The sequence below is a fragment of the Spea bombifrons genome, chromosome 12 (genome assembly GCF_027358695.1).
Source record: "Spea bombifrons isolate aSpeBom1 chromosome 12, aSpeBom1.2.pri, whole genome shotgun sequence".
In the NCBI taxonomy this organism is placed as follows: domain Eukaryota; kingdom Metazoa; phylum Chordata; class Amphibia; order Anura; family Pelobatidae; genus Spea; species Spea bombifrons.
Window position 1 is genome coordinate 33,882,938 of NC_071098.1, and position 15,042 is coordinate 33,897,979.

Consider the following 15,042-nt stretch of genomic DNA (forward strand, 5'->3'; position numbering starts at 1 on the left):
ATCAAAGAATATTTAACAAAGAAAGTCTTAATCTAGAAAAGCTCCCCTGCTTTAATTGGTGTCAAAGGCAGGATAATCTTATCTGCATCATATCTCTTTATCGTTAAACTCATAAATCAGGACATTATACAGCCTTTAAAAGCCTTTTTAAGGCCAGTCGTAAACTTGACATACATGGTTTGGTCCATTGGAAGTGAAAAGGGTAAAAATGGCCTTAATCTCTAGGAAACATTAAGAGGCATAAATCTTATTGGTGAATTAGTCATTCGCCATCCTATATGATGATTAAAGCTTTCTTCAGCTATTTACATCTGCAAAGTAACCTCTCCAGTGCCCCAGACTTTTACGGGATCTGCCTGCCCAGGAATATCCTCGGGGTCGCCACGATCACAGCACTAGCGTCAACCCTGCCATGGGGTATTGGTTTGGCAGGGGTCGCTGTAACATGTCCCGCCTGATATCTTGTCATTTGGTTACCAGGGACCTCTTTCTAGACACACAACAATAATGGGACTGTGACCTGGTAAGCCATTTACTATCAACTGAAGATAAAAGAACCTGCCCATACCCAAATCCTGTCCTCTCTGTACTCAGTATGGACTTTCAAACTGTGGCCCTAAAGCTCTTATAGTACATGTTGTTCCTACTGACAGATTATATAACGTGATCTGTACGTATTGATTACATGTTTGGCTAAGGAAGAGCATGTGGCAAGTTTTATGATGTGGATTCCTAAAGCAAACTGTGCTTGTTGGGCCCATGTTGAACCAATTTTTGGGCAATGTGTCACCGAGTATAGTGTCAGAATAAAAGTGATCCTCGATGTATCGCTAGAGGCTGCTGTATATAGTCTCTAAAGATCTAAACAAAGAAATAAAAATCCCTTTTTAACCAGAAGAGTCCATATGGTGAATTGTTGGGAAACCACAGCGCGGTGTCTAGCGGTCTGTCATGCTGTTAATTCCCTGAGGGTTGTTTCTCCTTTTATCCCATATTTAATATGAGGCTCTTACATCCCTATTGGGCCCAGAGAGTTACGATATCATTGATTGTTGTATTTAATAGAATTGCCAGTATTTAGTGATCCGTTCCCTGGGCTCAGAGACATAGACTTCATCCTAAATCTGCTTTCTGTTTTATGAACTAAGAAGTGCATCCCGTCCTCTGAATGTTTTTGTTGGAACCGTCTGAGCTGTCATTATGTGAGGCTGCAGAATAGGTTGGTTCTTCCAAAATAAATAATACAAAAATCTCAATTTTCTGCAGCCTTGCAGAGGGGGAGCTGGGGGATGGGGGACTATTACACGTGGAATTACTCATTCCTTTATCTGTTTATTACCGCACCGAGAAACCAACGTGACCTTTCAGTAGGTGCCTAGTGATACACGTCTCATCACTCATCAGAATTCCGCACAGAGCCCGACGCAGACACCCGGGAACTCCAGGGCTCTGAATATGACCATCTCCGGTCAGGGAGATGCAAATTAAATTAAATCTGTGACGGGGCACATAATTAAAGCAGGTAATAGCAAGATTAACGAGGAACACGGACACTGGAACCATCGGACTCAGGATGTTAATTAATTGATTGTTAATGTCAGTTCTATTATCGGAAACAAAGTTAAAGAGTTACTTCTCCTCGTGAAATACTGATTAAAATCACAAGACTGAAACAAGACGTCTGTGGTCAGAAAGTGTGTTACATGCATTTAGTGAGACCCGTGAAATGGTGGTTTAACCAGATGCTAAGGACAACTACCTCCCTTTATTGGTGACTCTGCCAAGATGGCGAGGACTCTGTTTCAGGCAATAATCTGTATGGTATGGCAAAAATGTTCATTTTATCCCTCTTGATTTCAGCCAGAAGTCAGAAGGCATCAAACAGGCACAGTTTGCTTTTTGGTAGTTAAGAACCCCTGGCAGTTTTGTACCCTCAGTTTTCAGTCAAGATGTCAGAGAACACCCCAGATGGCTACCAAGACATGAAAACCTAGCCAAACATTAATCTACGTTAAAGGCCTGGCTGTCAGTATCATTCCGGCATTTCAGTGACTGGAGATGAGAACCGACTCCGCTGTTATAAACGGACCGAACATCAGGAAAAACGGTGAGACCGGAAGTGAAGGTCTGCGAGGAGGACCTCCGATAATTTGAGGACCATTCAGTAATATGAAATCAACCTCTGGAGAAGCAGAAAAGCGAAAGCCAGACAGCGAATTCTGTTTCCTTATTATATTTCCAATTATCAGGAACAGATCCCAACAGGCAGGGTAATAATTAACAATGAACTGCACCTATAGCCACACGGCCAATATGCCACCCTAGGGCATGGCACTAACATTACTTACAATTGCAATAGTTCAAAGTGTCTGTGTTATTATTAAAATCCAGGGGTTCTGTCCAAGATGAAGGTGGTAATATTCACCGAGTGCACACAGCAGCTGATTTAACATGCACCGAAATGTCTCATCCTTCCGATAAGACGGCTTGCCGAGAGCTGCATTTAATTGGCTGCCTACGGACTGTCACTCAGACCGCTTGGCTTTTCAGGTGGATGTTTGCTTTGGTGTGATGTGTATGCTGATGGCCGGCTGAGGATATTGTGTATGCTCCCTGAGATCCCTAGCTGCCAATCACCTGCCCAGAGCTGGTATATTTAGCTGCTCGAAGAAACTGAACTCTCCTATCTGGGCATCAGTCAATCTGGAGCAATCAAAATAAAAAGCCATTAGCGAAGGGTCCTGCTTTGAGGTTCACTGTGACCTCTGACCTCACAGGCATCAAGCTGATTGATTAGATACTCCTGACAGTAAATAGTGCTCTGAGAGGGTCCGAAGTAGGTATAATTCCCCTCCTGGGAGACAGAGCTTGCTGTCAGCATCTGTCTGCTATTGGGAGCCCTTTGAGGAAGAGAGAAATATATTTACTCCTGTGATTCCTGAGACCTACGAGCAGTGTGATCGCGGGAGCTTGGGGGTCCTCTCGTTCCAGGACCCTGAATGTCCAATCGGGCTGTACGTAAAACCAGTGGCTGGACGGGTCATACTGAGTGTTTTCCCAAAGTCTACCATTTATGTTACAATCCTGGGCCTTGGCAAACACGTATAGACTTTTACTCTGAGTGCTCCCCAGAGGAGAGTATTGATCTTAAACATTAAAATAAGTGCATGAGATGTATAAATATCAAGTACCACTTTACTGCGGTTACTTCAGCTGTACCTGGGAATCTGGGCAGTGAAAATGAATCAGTCTTGATTAGCTTGACAAGCCAGTCTACACCAGTGTTCCAGTTTTTACTTGGTATCCATGGTAACTCCTCTGATTTCATGCTGACCCCTTGTTTTTCGCTATTGAAAGGGTGGCAGTAGCAGTAGTAGTGTGGCAGCATTAGTAGCGTGGCAGTAGTAGTAGCGTGGCAGTAGTAGTAGCATGGCAGTATTAGTAGTAGTGTGGCAGTAGTAGTAGTAGTAGCGTGGCAGTAGTAGTAGTAGTAGCGTGGCAGTAGTAGTAGCGTGGCAGTATTAGTAGTAGTGTGGCAGTAGTAGTAGTAGTAGCGTGGCAGTAGTAGTAGTAGTGTGGCAGTAGTAGTAGTAGCATGGCAGTATTAGTAGTAGTAGTAGTAGTAGCGTGGCAGTATTAGTAGTAGTGTGGAAGTATTAGTAGCTTGGCAGTAGAAGTAGTAGTAGTGTGGCAGCATTAGTAGCGTGGCAGTAGTAGTAGCGTGGCAGTAGTAGTAGCATGGCAGTATTAGTAGTAGCGTGGCAGTAGTAGTAGTAGTAGCGTGGCAGTAGTAGTAGTAGTAGCGTGGCAGTATTAGTAGTAGTGTGGCAGTAGTAGTAGTAATAGCGTGGCAGTAGTAGTAGTAGTGTGGCAGTAGTAGTAGTAGTAGTAGCATGGCAGTATTAGTAGTAGTAGTAGTAGTAGCGTGGCAGTATTAGTAGTAGTGTGGAAGTATTAGTAGCTTGGCAGTAGAAGTAGTAGTAGTGTGGCAGTATTAGTAGTAGTGTGGCAGTAGTAGCGTGGCAGTAGTAGAGGGACTGATGGTGTGCATGTGGGTTGTGTGTCTGTGGCACTGAAAGTTAATGCCCCCACCTGCAAGCAGCTCACATTAAACTGGGGTAGGTGGATGGTCTGATGGGTATGTGACCCATAAAGGTACTCAACCGGGCCATGAAATTAGCAAAACGTTAGCACTAGAGTTAATTTATATCCTGCTTGTACAGGCCTTAAAGTGTCTGTGACCATCTCAAGTATGGCTAATACCCCTTGTATCACAGCGGGATTACCCTTTATATCTCAGTGAAATTACCCCTTGTTTGACAGTGGATTTACCCTTTATATATCAGTGAAATTACCCCTTGTATTGCAGCAGGATTACCCTTTATATCACAGTAAGTTTACCCCTTGTATTGCAGAGGAATTACCCTTTATATATCAGTAAAATTACCCCTTGTATCGCAGCAGGATTACCCTTTATATTTTAGTGAAATTACCCCTTGTATGGCTGTGGGATTACCCTTTATATCTCCGTAAAATTACCCCTTGTATTACAGCAGGATTACCCTTTATATATCAGTAAAATTACCCCTTGTATTGCAGCGGGATTACCCTTTATATCTCAGTAAGATTACCCCTTGTATCGCAGTGGGATTACCCTTTATATCTCAGTAAAATTACCCCTTGTATCGCAGTGGGATTACCCTTTATATCTCAGTGAAATTACCCCTTGTATCGCAGTGGGATTACCCTTTATATCTCAGTAAAATTACCCCTTGTATGGCTGTAGGATTACCCTTTATATCTCAGTGAAATTACCCCTTGTATCGCAGCGGGATTACCCTTTATATCTCAGTAAGATTACCCCTTGTATCGCAGTGGGATTACCCTTTATATCTCAGTAAAATTACCCCTTGTATCGCAGCGGGATTACCCTTTATATCTCAGTGAAATTACCCCTTGTATGGCTGTGGGTTTACCCTTTATATCTCAGTAAGATTACCCCTTGTATTGCAGCGGGATTACCCTTTATATTTTAGTAAAATTACCCCTTGTATCGCAGCAGGATTACCCTTTATATATCAGTAAAATTACCCCTTGTATCGCAGCAGGATTACCCTTTATATTTTAGTGAAATTACCCCTTGTATGGCTGTGGGATTACCCTTTATATCTCCGTAAAATTACCCCTTGTATTACAGCAGGATTACCCTTTATATATCAGTAAAATTACCCCTTGTATTGCAGCGGGATTACCCTTTATATCTCAGTAAGATTACCCCTTGTATCGCAGTGGGATTACCCTTTATATCTCAGTAAAATTACCCCTTGTATCGCAGTGGGATTACCCTTTATATCTCAGTGAAATTACCCCTTGTATCGCAGTGGGATTACCCTTTATATCTCAGTGAAATTACCCCTTGTATCGCAGCAGGATTACCCTTTATATCTCAGTAAAATTACCCCTTGTATGGCTGTAGGATTACCCTTTATATCTCAGTGAAATTACCCCTTGTATCGCAGCGGGATTACCCTTTATATCTCAGTAAGATTACCCCTTGTATCGCAGTGGGATTACCCTTTATATCTCAGTAAAATTACCCCTTGTATCGCAGCGGGATTACCCTTTATATCTCAGTGAAATTACCCCTTGTATGGCTGTGGGTTTACCCTTTATATCTCAGTAAGATTACCCCTTGTATTGCAGCGGGATTACCCTTTATATTTTAGTAAAATTACCCCTTGTATCGCAGCAGGATTACCCTTTATATATCAGTAAAATTACCCCTTGTATCGCAGCAGGATTACCCCTTCTATGACAAGGAAGCAGCTTTTTCCTCACCATGGAAAAGATTTGTTTAAAATTATTAAAGGGGGAAGGGGCCACGAGGTGTAGGATTTCACTAAAAATTCCAAGTTCAGCCATTATTATACATGCGCCAGAGAGGATTTAACCCTAAGTCTGGAAAAGTTAATTGTTCGTCACCTCTCTAGGGTTAATGTCTTTTTCTTGCACATTCCGGAAAAGAATGCTTAAATAACATAATTTAACATAATTAACTGGAGAGGGATAGTTAAGGACAATTACTCTAAATCCACAATGAAGTCAACAGCATTTTTGTTGGCTTTTCCAAACACTTCCAGATCCAATGAGATTTCCCCGGCTGCGGCTTTAGCGAGGGAGAGAACTTGGAAAGGGAGTCTGCCCGGTAAATATGAGCAAAATAACTGATTCGGGAAAGGAAAATGGAAGAAAAGGACCGGAGAAAATGAATCGTGGACGTGGACTTTTTCCTTTTAACCCCAAACAATGCTTTTTGCTCTGTATGAATATGATGTATTTGGTGCTATTCTGTGGCACATGGTAGAGATTTTACCAAAACATTGAAAAAAGGGTTGTAAAAATGCAACGACCCTGATACTTTTTAACTGTTCCGGGTGTCTTTAAACACCAGGAAACTAAGTGGTTTCAATGGACCGTGTGGTATTAATAGAGGGGCTGCTCTAGGGGGAGAGCAGCCATAAATACCAGACGATTCAAAATAAATCAACTTAATTAACGAAGACTAACAGAAAGATTTGTACTTAAAAACAAGTGCTTCTGGGGAAACCTTTAGGGTTACACAGAATGTCCATCAAACCTTCACTTTCCTTTTATTTGTAAACCATTCTTGAATCGTCAAGATGGTATTTATGGCTGGGGTTCAGAAGGAATCATATGAGTTTCTCCTCTTACCTGTTCTTAGGGAGATGAGCTGCGTGTAAGGAGGTGCCGAGCATCCCCGCCTGCCGCTGGCACCAAGTCTTATTCTCTCTTCATGGCCACATAACAAGTTATTACCAAATATAAATTTCAAGCATTTAGTTCCTTAACCTTACTTTTGCCTTCAAAGAGGAAAGTATCATGAGAAATTTGTTACAGGAGGAAGATGCGCGTGCGCTGCGATTCTGGTGGAACAATTTACTGTGTGAAATCCCCACGTACTTAGCTGCTTGTTAACCCCATAATGCCCATTCACTCAGCTGTTCACGCACACAGGGAAGCACGTAACACGAGCATGGAGGCCTTGGAGGCCTTACAGACTGGGAGCATAGGCCACCTGCATACTGTGTGCCTATAAAAAGGATTTCAAAATTCAGTGAACTCCCATGGTAGTAACCCTATTCCTGCATGACTTTTGTACGGGTAAATATGAGCGGAACCCAAAACATCAATCTGACAGTATGGCATATGGTTTTTCTGGATTTCAGTGTGACAAGCTACTCAACCGCGCACTCAAGTTCAGGAAGACTGTGTGTGCCGGGGCGCTGTGTGGTCTGCCCTGAACATGAATCACCATTAGCAAAGGAATCAGCGAATCGCTCAAAGACATCGTGCAGGACCCTCTTTACCTGATATATCGGGTCGTCTCGCTCTGTCAGCTCTAGTTCTGTCAGACCCTTTGAATGGAAGGACCGTAAGAAATGTTGCAGGAATCGTTGGTGCCATTTAAGTAAAAAAAAAAAAAAAAAAAAAGGACGTAGCTTGAAAATCCTACAGTCCATCAAGGGAGATCACAGTGACTCCGAAATCTAGCTCACATCTATCAATGGGAGGTGGTATCTTTTACCGGCCAACAGAGGATTCCTGAGCTATTTTGTAAATGATTATAAATTAAATACTATTTAAATTTTGAAAAAGAACCCCGCAGGTGAATAGAGTAAGATTAGTTGGGTTGGAGTCGAGTGACACACAGCTGCTTGGTTAGAAGATGCGATTTTCTGAAAATTCACCTGACCTACAATGTGCTATCGCTGCCCTCGAATAAATGGTGAATGTTACTGCACCTATAACACTGCAATGTAAAAAAAAAAGTAATAATTATTTGCTAAAACAGCTTAATTCACAAACAGTCCTTCAGGGAGCGCCCTGCGCAAGTTTTATGCCTTCATTTCCACCGCAAACCTATATACTTGACACCAACGGTGCATTCACGTGGAGCCGTCTATTCCGCGCAGGCTCATGTTAGATTAACATGCAGTCCCCAGACTCCCTCCAGGGTACAGACACCTCACTTCTTACGACCTTCCCAGGGGAGAGTCTGATGCTCCTTATAAGAGACGGATACAGCCATTGCAATTTAACGTGTATAAATCCGTGATGTATTGGCCTGTAATCCATATTAACGTTAAAGGGCTTGCTTCCCGCTCACTGGCTCGCCATGGACGTTATCCACAGTTTGAATCCACCTTTTGTGACTGGACTGGATGAGACGCCAATGAGGAGGAGAACGCGTCTCCATGACAGCAGCTGAGGGCGGGCTGTGCGCAGGAAGAGGGGAGGGAGGACGCCGCCGGGAAAGCCGTCTGCCGGAGGCCTACAGCAGCTGCATGTTTGCAAACAGCAGAGCCGAGCTGTGAAGAGGGGCTTGAAAGCAGTAATTGTCTTTAATTAAAGGAGGTTGGCGGCAGCGAAAGCTTTGACAAAAGACTTATCCCGCATGCCAACAGCCGCCTCGGCACTTCAGCTCACGATGGCAGAGGCAGAATTACCAACCTGCACAACTTAAGGCAAGTTTCAAGAATCCACCTGGAGCCGTATTAGCAGAGAATACAGGGCCGTGGGCAATGCAATTGATTGCTGGAGTTAAACACAATGTTGGATTCTCTACCCAGTCTGAACCCCTCAATGCAATAACCTGTATCACACATATTTTAACTACTAAGGTCTGCCATTAAATCCTGGCCTGTGGATCGGGGGGGGAGATATTGCTTGCAGGACACATGCAGGTGACTTTGGATAATGCCATGTTGATTGCCAGAAAGTACATTTGATTTCATGCTTGAAAATACCCACAAATCTAGAAATTTCAGATCCACAAATCTACGGGGGCATCCATTATCTGGGGCACAGAGAGGTCTGTGCGTTTGCTTTTGGAGTGTCCTGTTAAACCACATAAGAGGCTCATCTCCTGAATCGCGCAGGTCTAACATTTCCTTGAACAATTACTGCTGAAGTCACAGCAGCCTAGTGAGGGACCATCACGAAAACGTTGTGTTTGGAATCTAATACTCACCTCTCCATATCAGTAATGAGCAGCATTTCGCCGCCCAACAGAGCTTGTACTAAACTCATGCACGATTCACTGCTTTCAGGGCCATTTTGGGCCAGAAAATAGGAACCTTAACAATTCAATTTCTACAACGAAACAGGCCCATTAACCTAATTTCCGACTCTGCTCAGACACACTGATATCTCCATCACCAGACTGGCGGTGTGTGGGACATTTCTGTTGGACCCCATAGAGGTTAAATTACCAAATGTATACAGGCAATTTGGGCTTTGCTCTATGCCTTCCCATGTAGCTAGTTATCTATTCTGTCTCCACCAATTCCCCAGAACCCAAACCACATTAAATTACAAAAAAGGATGAGACTGGGCCCCTGCTGCTGGCTAGGATTCTGTCACAATAAATGGGTACATGGAGGAAAGACCCTGATGGCTCATCAGTGGTCTAAAGATTGGGACTAGAGGAGTCATTACTGGAGAAGGGCAAAGGGATGAGGGAGGGAACAGGGCCACTGGGGGCAGAGGCAAGTCAATGACTGGTAGCAAGCAGAGGAATGGGAAAAAGAACAGCGGCAGAGGGATGATGGGAGAGAGTGCAGAGGGATGTGGAGAGAGTAGATGGATAAAAATGAGACGGCAAAGGGTTGGGGATAGAACGGGGGATGGGGAGAGAACAGAGGTAGGGGGTGGTGGGATAGCAGGGGGGCAGGTAAAGGAAAGAGTAGGGAGAGAGGAGAGGGCTGTAAAAGTGAGCAAATGCTTAGAAATGGTAAAAATGTAGAGGGAAAAGTGGGCATGCAGAATTATGATGAGGAGAAAGCAGAGGGATGAGGGAAAGACCTGAAGCAGAGGGAGTTGATAGAAGTATAGGGAGGAGAACATAAAGATAAAGGCATGGGGGGAGAGCAGAGGGATGAAAAGGAGAACAAAGGGAGAGACGTAAAAGCATGGGTAAGGCTTTAGAGTGGATGGCCACAGGAACATCACACATCGCATTAACTGGAAATTAAGCCAAATGAAGAAAACATACCAGGTGCCCTACCAGGTGACTGTTCTCTGAAGTCAAAGTTTGCCCTACAGCAGAAGGAAGTTTAGCTCAAAATCCCCTCTAGGGCATACTTGTTTAGCTTTAAATGAACCGTGACGTGAAAATGGTTTATTGCAGAAGAGCAATAAAATCAAACAAAACAAACTGACCCCACAAACATTGCGCCCTCCTCATCGTGCACAGAGACTGTGTGTTCCCCAAAGAGAGGAGCTGAGCCAGAAATGGGGAGACCTGTGCTGCGGTCTGTAACAGCTGACACTTGTCAGCTAGAGAGTCCCGTAAAACATGCAGGTTAAACATTTAACCATAAAAGCCAATTTTCTGCAGAATTTACAAGATATGTGATGACAGCCCCTGGGATTTACAACCATTTGCAGATGTTACTTTTTTTTTTTTAAAGTTCTCAACTTTGCCACATTTGGATGCAATTGGAGCAGCGTTCTTACAAAAATGGCAATAAACGCACCTCAGCATCCTGTGATAGCTCTAGTGGGAATTTTAGAATTCATCTCCTCCACCTCTATTCACCACCTCCCCCAATCCACAGCTTCTTCCTCTATCCACCGCCTCCACCTGAATCCAGTTTCCTCCTCCATCGAATGCCTCCCCCTAAATCTACCCCGTCCCTGAATCCATTGTCTCCTTTTGAATCCACAGCCCCCCATAAATCCATTGCTATTCTTGAATCCACATTTTCCACCTCCATTCATCATCGCTCCTGGAGTTAACATGTTCCTCTTAAATCAACCACTTCCTATCACAGTTGTCACCGCTTCTTACCTGACGGCGTTTCACACAGTGTGCCTGCCAGACAGAATGCCGAGTCTCGGCCTCCATAAAGCATGCCTGTGCGACCTCTCAAGGAATGGGATGTGCCCCTTGCAGCTAGCCGTAGTGTTTTGACCTTTGGACTGCCCCTGGACTATGAGTCTTGTCACCTGTGCCTGTCTACTGTGAGAAGCTGCCTCTCCCGAGCTTCGGACTGCCTGACCATTTAAGTGTCTTGCTCTATGTACCGCATATTGGATTGCTGACATCCGTGCCTCTGCTACTTAGAGGTTCTGCCATCTTACAGACCCTTTTGGTCAGTGGTGATTGCAAGAGGAGTCTACTCCCCCCATCGGTGGTCCAGAGCTCAAACTGTGTGAGCTGATCCGCTACCACCATTAATGTAAAAATTAGGGGCACTTCCAATTAGCGTCTAAACTAGTGGACTGGTGGCAACCCTGGGAACATGTACACTGGGGGCCAGTCAACTGCTATAAGTGTGTATGGCAGGATTATGACTATAACCCAGTGACAAAAAATCACCAGTAATATCTCAGTGTTTATTATACCCCTTCTACAACCTTAGGGGTATCTCGGGCACTTTTGCCCCAAATTCTTAGTACTTTCAGCACAGCACGAGTTAACCAGATGCACCATGATCTGCGCCAGGGAAACTCTTTAACATCTGATAATACTTTCACTGGAGCTCTTTGGAAGGGATCCCAAAATCCACAGCGCTCGGGCCAGAATCGTGCTTCATACCTGACTGTTTACTGGCTCTTAACTGCGTGTTACAGGATGACACCGGGATCCCACAAGGCTTTGATTATGTTCTCCAGGGCCCAGTCCTGATAAAGCACTAATCGCGGGGGTGGAAGGACAATTAAGGTCTCCTAACCGCATCTTCTACACCAGCATCAATAATTCTTTCCAGAGTCCGCGAGTCCCACCTTCCCGGCAGCAGCTGTCGCTAAGAATCCCCGGCTCGTTTGATCACGTTCGGCACATGCAACGGAGCCACGAAAGGGGGGGGAATCCATGCACAGATCTTAACATTCTGCTTTATATGTTTATGTATGAATGGAACAGGGAAAAAAAAGAGAATTTACCCCAAATTACAGAGGGCATGAAGCTGGTATAGGATATCTGGGTATCCGTCACAAGATGAAAGCAGGTGATAATTGCATAAAATAACCGCGTTGTGAGTCAGGAGTGGGGGATGTGTCTGATTGACAGTTTTCCCGGTGTTTTGCATTTCATTCCCGGGCTCCCTAAGGCTTCAGTCAGATGTTAATATCATTATAGGTGAATACTGCCAGCCAATCAGTTGTGACAACGAGACGTACCCATCACAAGCTGAATTCAATATGGTGGCACAGACGGCCTGGCAATGGTCGTGGACTGAACGTGCTTTTTCTTTACACAGTTCCAAGCGATATGCACAAGGAGAGAGGGAAACGTGTGAGGATTATTGCTCAACGGGTCCCACCATTTCCTCCAAACGTCTTAACAGACCACGTGGAGGACATCAACTTCTTCAGCCTAATGAGCACAAAGCGTCCAGTTTTATTTTGAGAAAGTGTCTGGTGGGACTGGGGGCTTCCTGGTGTTTAATAGACCCCAGCAGGACTGTCCAGAGAGACCCCACCAGGCACATGGCTGTGTCTATTTTAGGGTGAGACTGCCCCCCCATTTCCACCGATCCATCTTTCCTGTGAACCACGTTTAAAGACCCCGAAGTGATCCGGTTTTCTGCAGCCGGCTGCACTGGACTGGTGGCTGCTACAGTCCTGGCTGAAATCTAAATCCACCCAAAGTTTTTGTTGCTAGAAGAGGTTCCCATGGATTAGATTATTAACAGATCCCTGGCCAGATCCCCTGAGGGGGTATCAATATTAATCTGCCATCCCTTTTCAGGAGGTGTTTTGCTGGGATCAGATCTCCCAGTGGAGGGGGTAGGTGCAGCATCTGTTAGACATTGCTGTACATTACACACGCCTCTGCCATGCAAACATATTTCCCTATTTCTATAGCCAACACAGAATAAGCTTTTAAGTTTCTCTCATGATTTATCACAGTACATTTTGCGACTGGAAACTTGCCCAAGAATCTCCATCCATTTTTTATGTTATTTAACCACTTCAATTAGGGAGAAATCCCGCTTTCCGGTCTGCTGTAACACTCTGTGTTACATCTTTACTTTAAGTTTAACAATTTTCATAATTATAATCAAGTAGAAACCTCAGCTTTCACCCATCGGTCAAGTTCCAGCCTCTTTCCTCTTGTAAATGTTACTTATGCAGCATGATCCATAAACAATTGGTGAATTCTGTAAAATACATCACTGCCATGGACTGGTTATCATTAAGGGTTAATGCATTAAATTATAATGACTCTTGATACTACATTTACACGGGACGATGAGCATCAAAAACGGTAACCAAATGCTGGTGGTATAAATATTGAAACGCCATTTAGGTAACGGATAATGAGGTCAGCGATTAGTCCCCTAAAGACATGAGAATGGTTCAGCGACTAACACATCATTAATTAACCTGCCCGCTGGATACAAGCAGCCGGCATGTCTGCGGAGAGAGCTGAGGGCCGATGGAAGAAGTCTGGGGCCGCAGCTCACCCAGCAGAAGGCTCAACAGATGAGGATGATGATGAGTGAAGTGAGGAAGTTTCACGGCCCTCCCAGCGTGGAAGGTTGATGCCCGGGGCAGTAACGGGGTGAGGAGCGGTAGCAGATGGGGTTAGTTTAGGAAACTGTCTCTTGCAGACGTTTTGCGGCTGTGGTTTTGGGGCAGAACACAGAGAGTGATGCGCCTACAGGAAAACCCGCAAAGAGCTGGGAGAACCCAAATGATGAACGAGTCTCCAGGAAAAAATAGGAATCTTGAAACGACATAAAGCAAGCAAACTGGAGACTTCGCTGCCGTATTAGGAACGGACAAACTGCACAATATCTCTTCTCTCTTTACTCAAAAATCTCACAAAACAAGAAAGAATTTCTGTGTTGAGTGAAAAGGATAAGAACAAACATCGCTTCTGCTCTACCTGATAATTAGTGCATCCGGTACTATGAATGGAAAAATATCAAATCACCAAATTAGCAAATGGTTAAGGCTGATGGGGCTTTAAGTCTTGAGATAATACCAAGAGGCACAATCCATTGGGATCCATTTTTAACTTACTATCCAGATGCTTGGGGGTTTATCTCCATGTTCGCTAATATATACATGGCTGCCTTAGCTTCAGATACTTTAAGTGGACACCCTGCTACTGTATGTCTGCATTCAGTTCATGTTAGGGGTGCTGCTAAACTCGGAGTCAGATAGGGCTTCTGAAAGGTAAACTGTCGCATGGAGTCTGCGATCTCATGGTAACCAATCATATTTCTAAGTATTACAAGCTGAAAGTTGTCAGCAAGTCGGCCAGGCCAGACCTGAGAGGCTGTGAGCGTATTTATATCTACCGTTTAATGAGGTGTTGCAATCAGATATTGTGTGGCATCTCAGGATATTTCATGAGAATGAAGTGGCCAATCGCACAGATGGTTCCAACTTCGCAGCAGATGACATCACCCTTGCTGCGACTCGGGCTGTCCCCGCTACTTACCATCTCTCCTCCTGTGTTCCCCTAACATTTAGCAGTTAAACCAGATGTGAAATGACACACGTGTTCAGATGCAGAAATACAAGGCTTCAGTGAAACTGGTGAAAGCAGACTGGAGCGGATATGTGGAGGGTCCTTTGGGCTCAGTTTCCTGACATTCGAACCCATAAAGAAGAATATGCCGGCATTTAAAGGCTGGGAGAGAAATCTCCAAAACCTGGAGCCTTCTGAGAAATCTCCAAAACCTGGAGCCTTCTGAGAAATCTCCAAAACCTGGAGCCTTCTGAGAAATCTCCAAAACCTGGAGCCTTCTGAGAAATCTCCAAAACCTGGAGTCTTCTGAGAAATGTGCACTTATATCTGCATGTCCCTGCGCTGTGTACGTAAACAGGAGTTTTACTGTTTTGTGAATTAGAAAGGGAATATTTTTCCCGCGGGACCCGCCTCCCAATGCGGTCCTCTAGTGCAGGGCGCTCTTCTTTTTCTGTACACATAGGTCTTAACGTTAACTTATCGGCAAACTTGCATACTGTCAGTTTCAATAATTTATTTCCTCTTCTGCA

The 15,042-nt window shown here is 44.3% G+C and overlaps 1 protein-coding gene across 3 annotated transcripts in view; it reads right to left on the minus strand.

Annotated features, from left to right (window-relative positions):
* Nucleotides 1-15,042, minus strand: part of EPHB2 (EPH receptor B2) — a 68,203-nt gene that overhangs the window by 19,707 nt on the left and 33,454 nt on the right. The window lies entirely within an intron of this gene.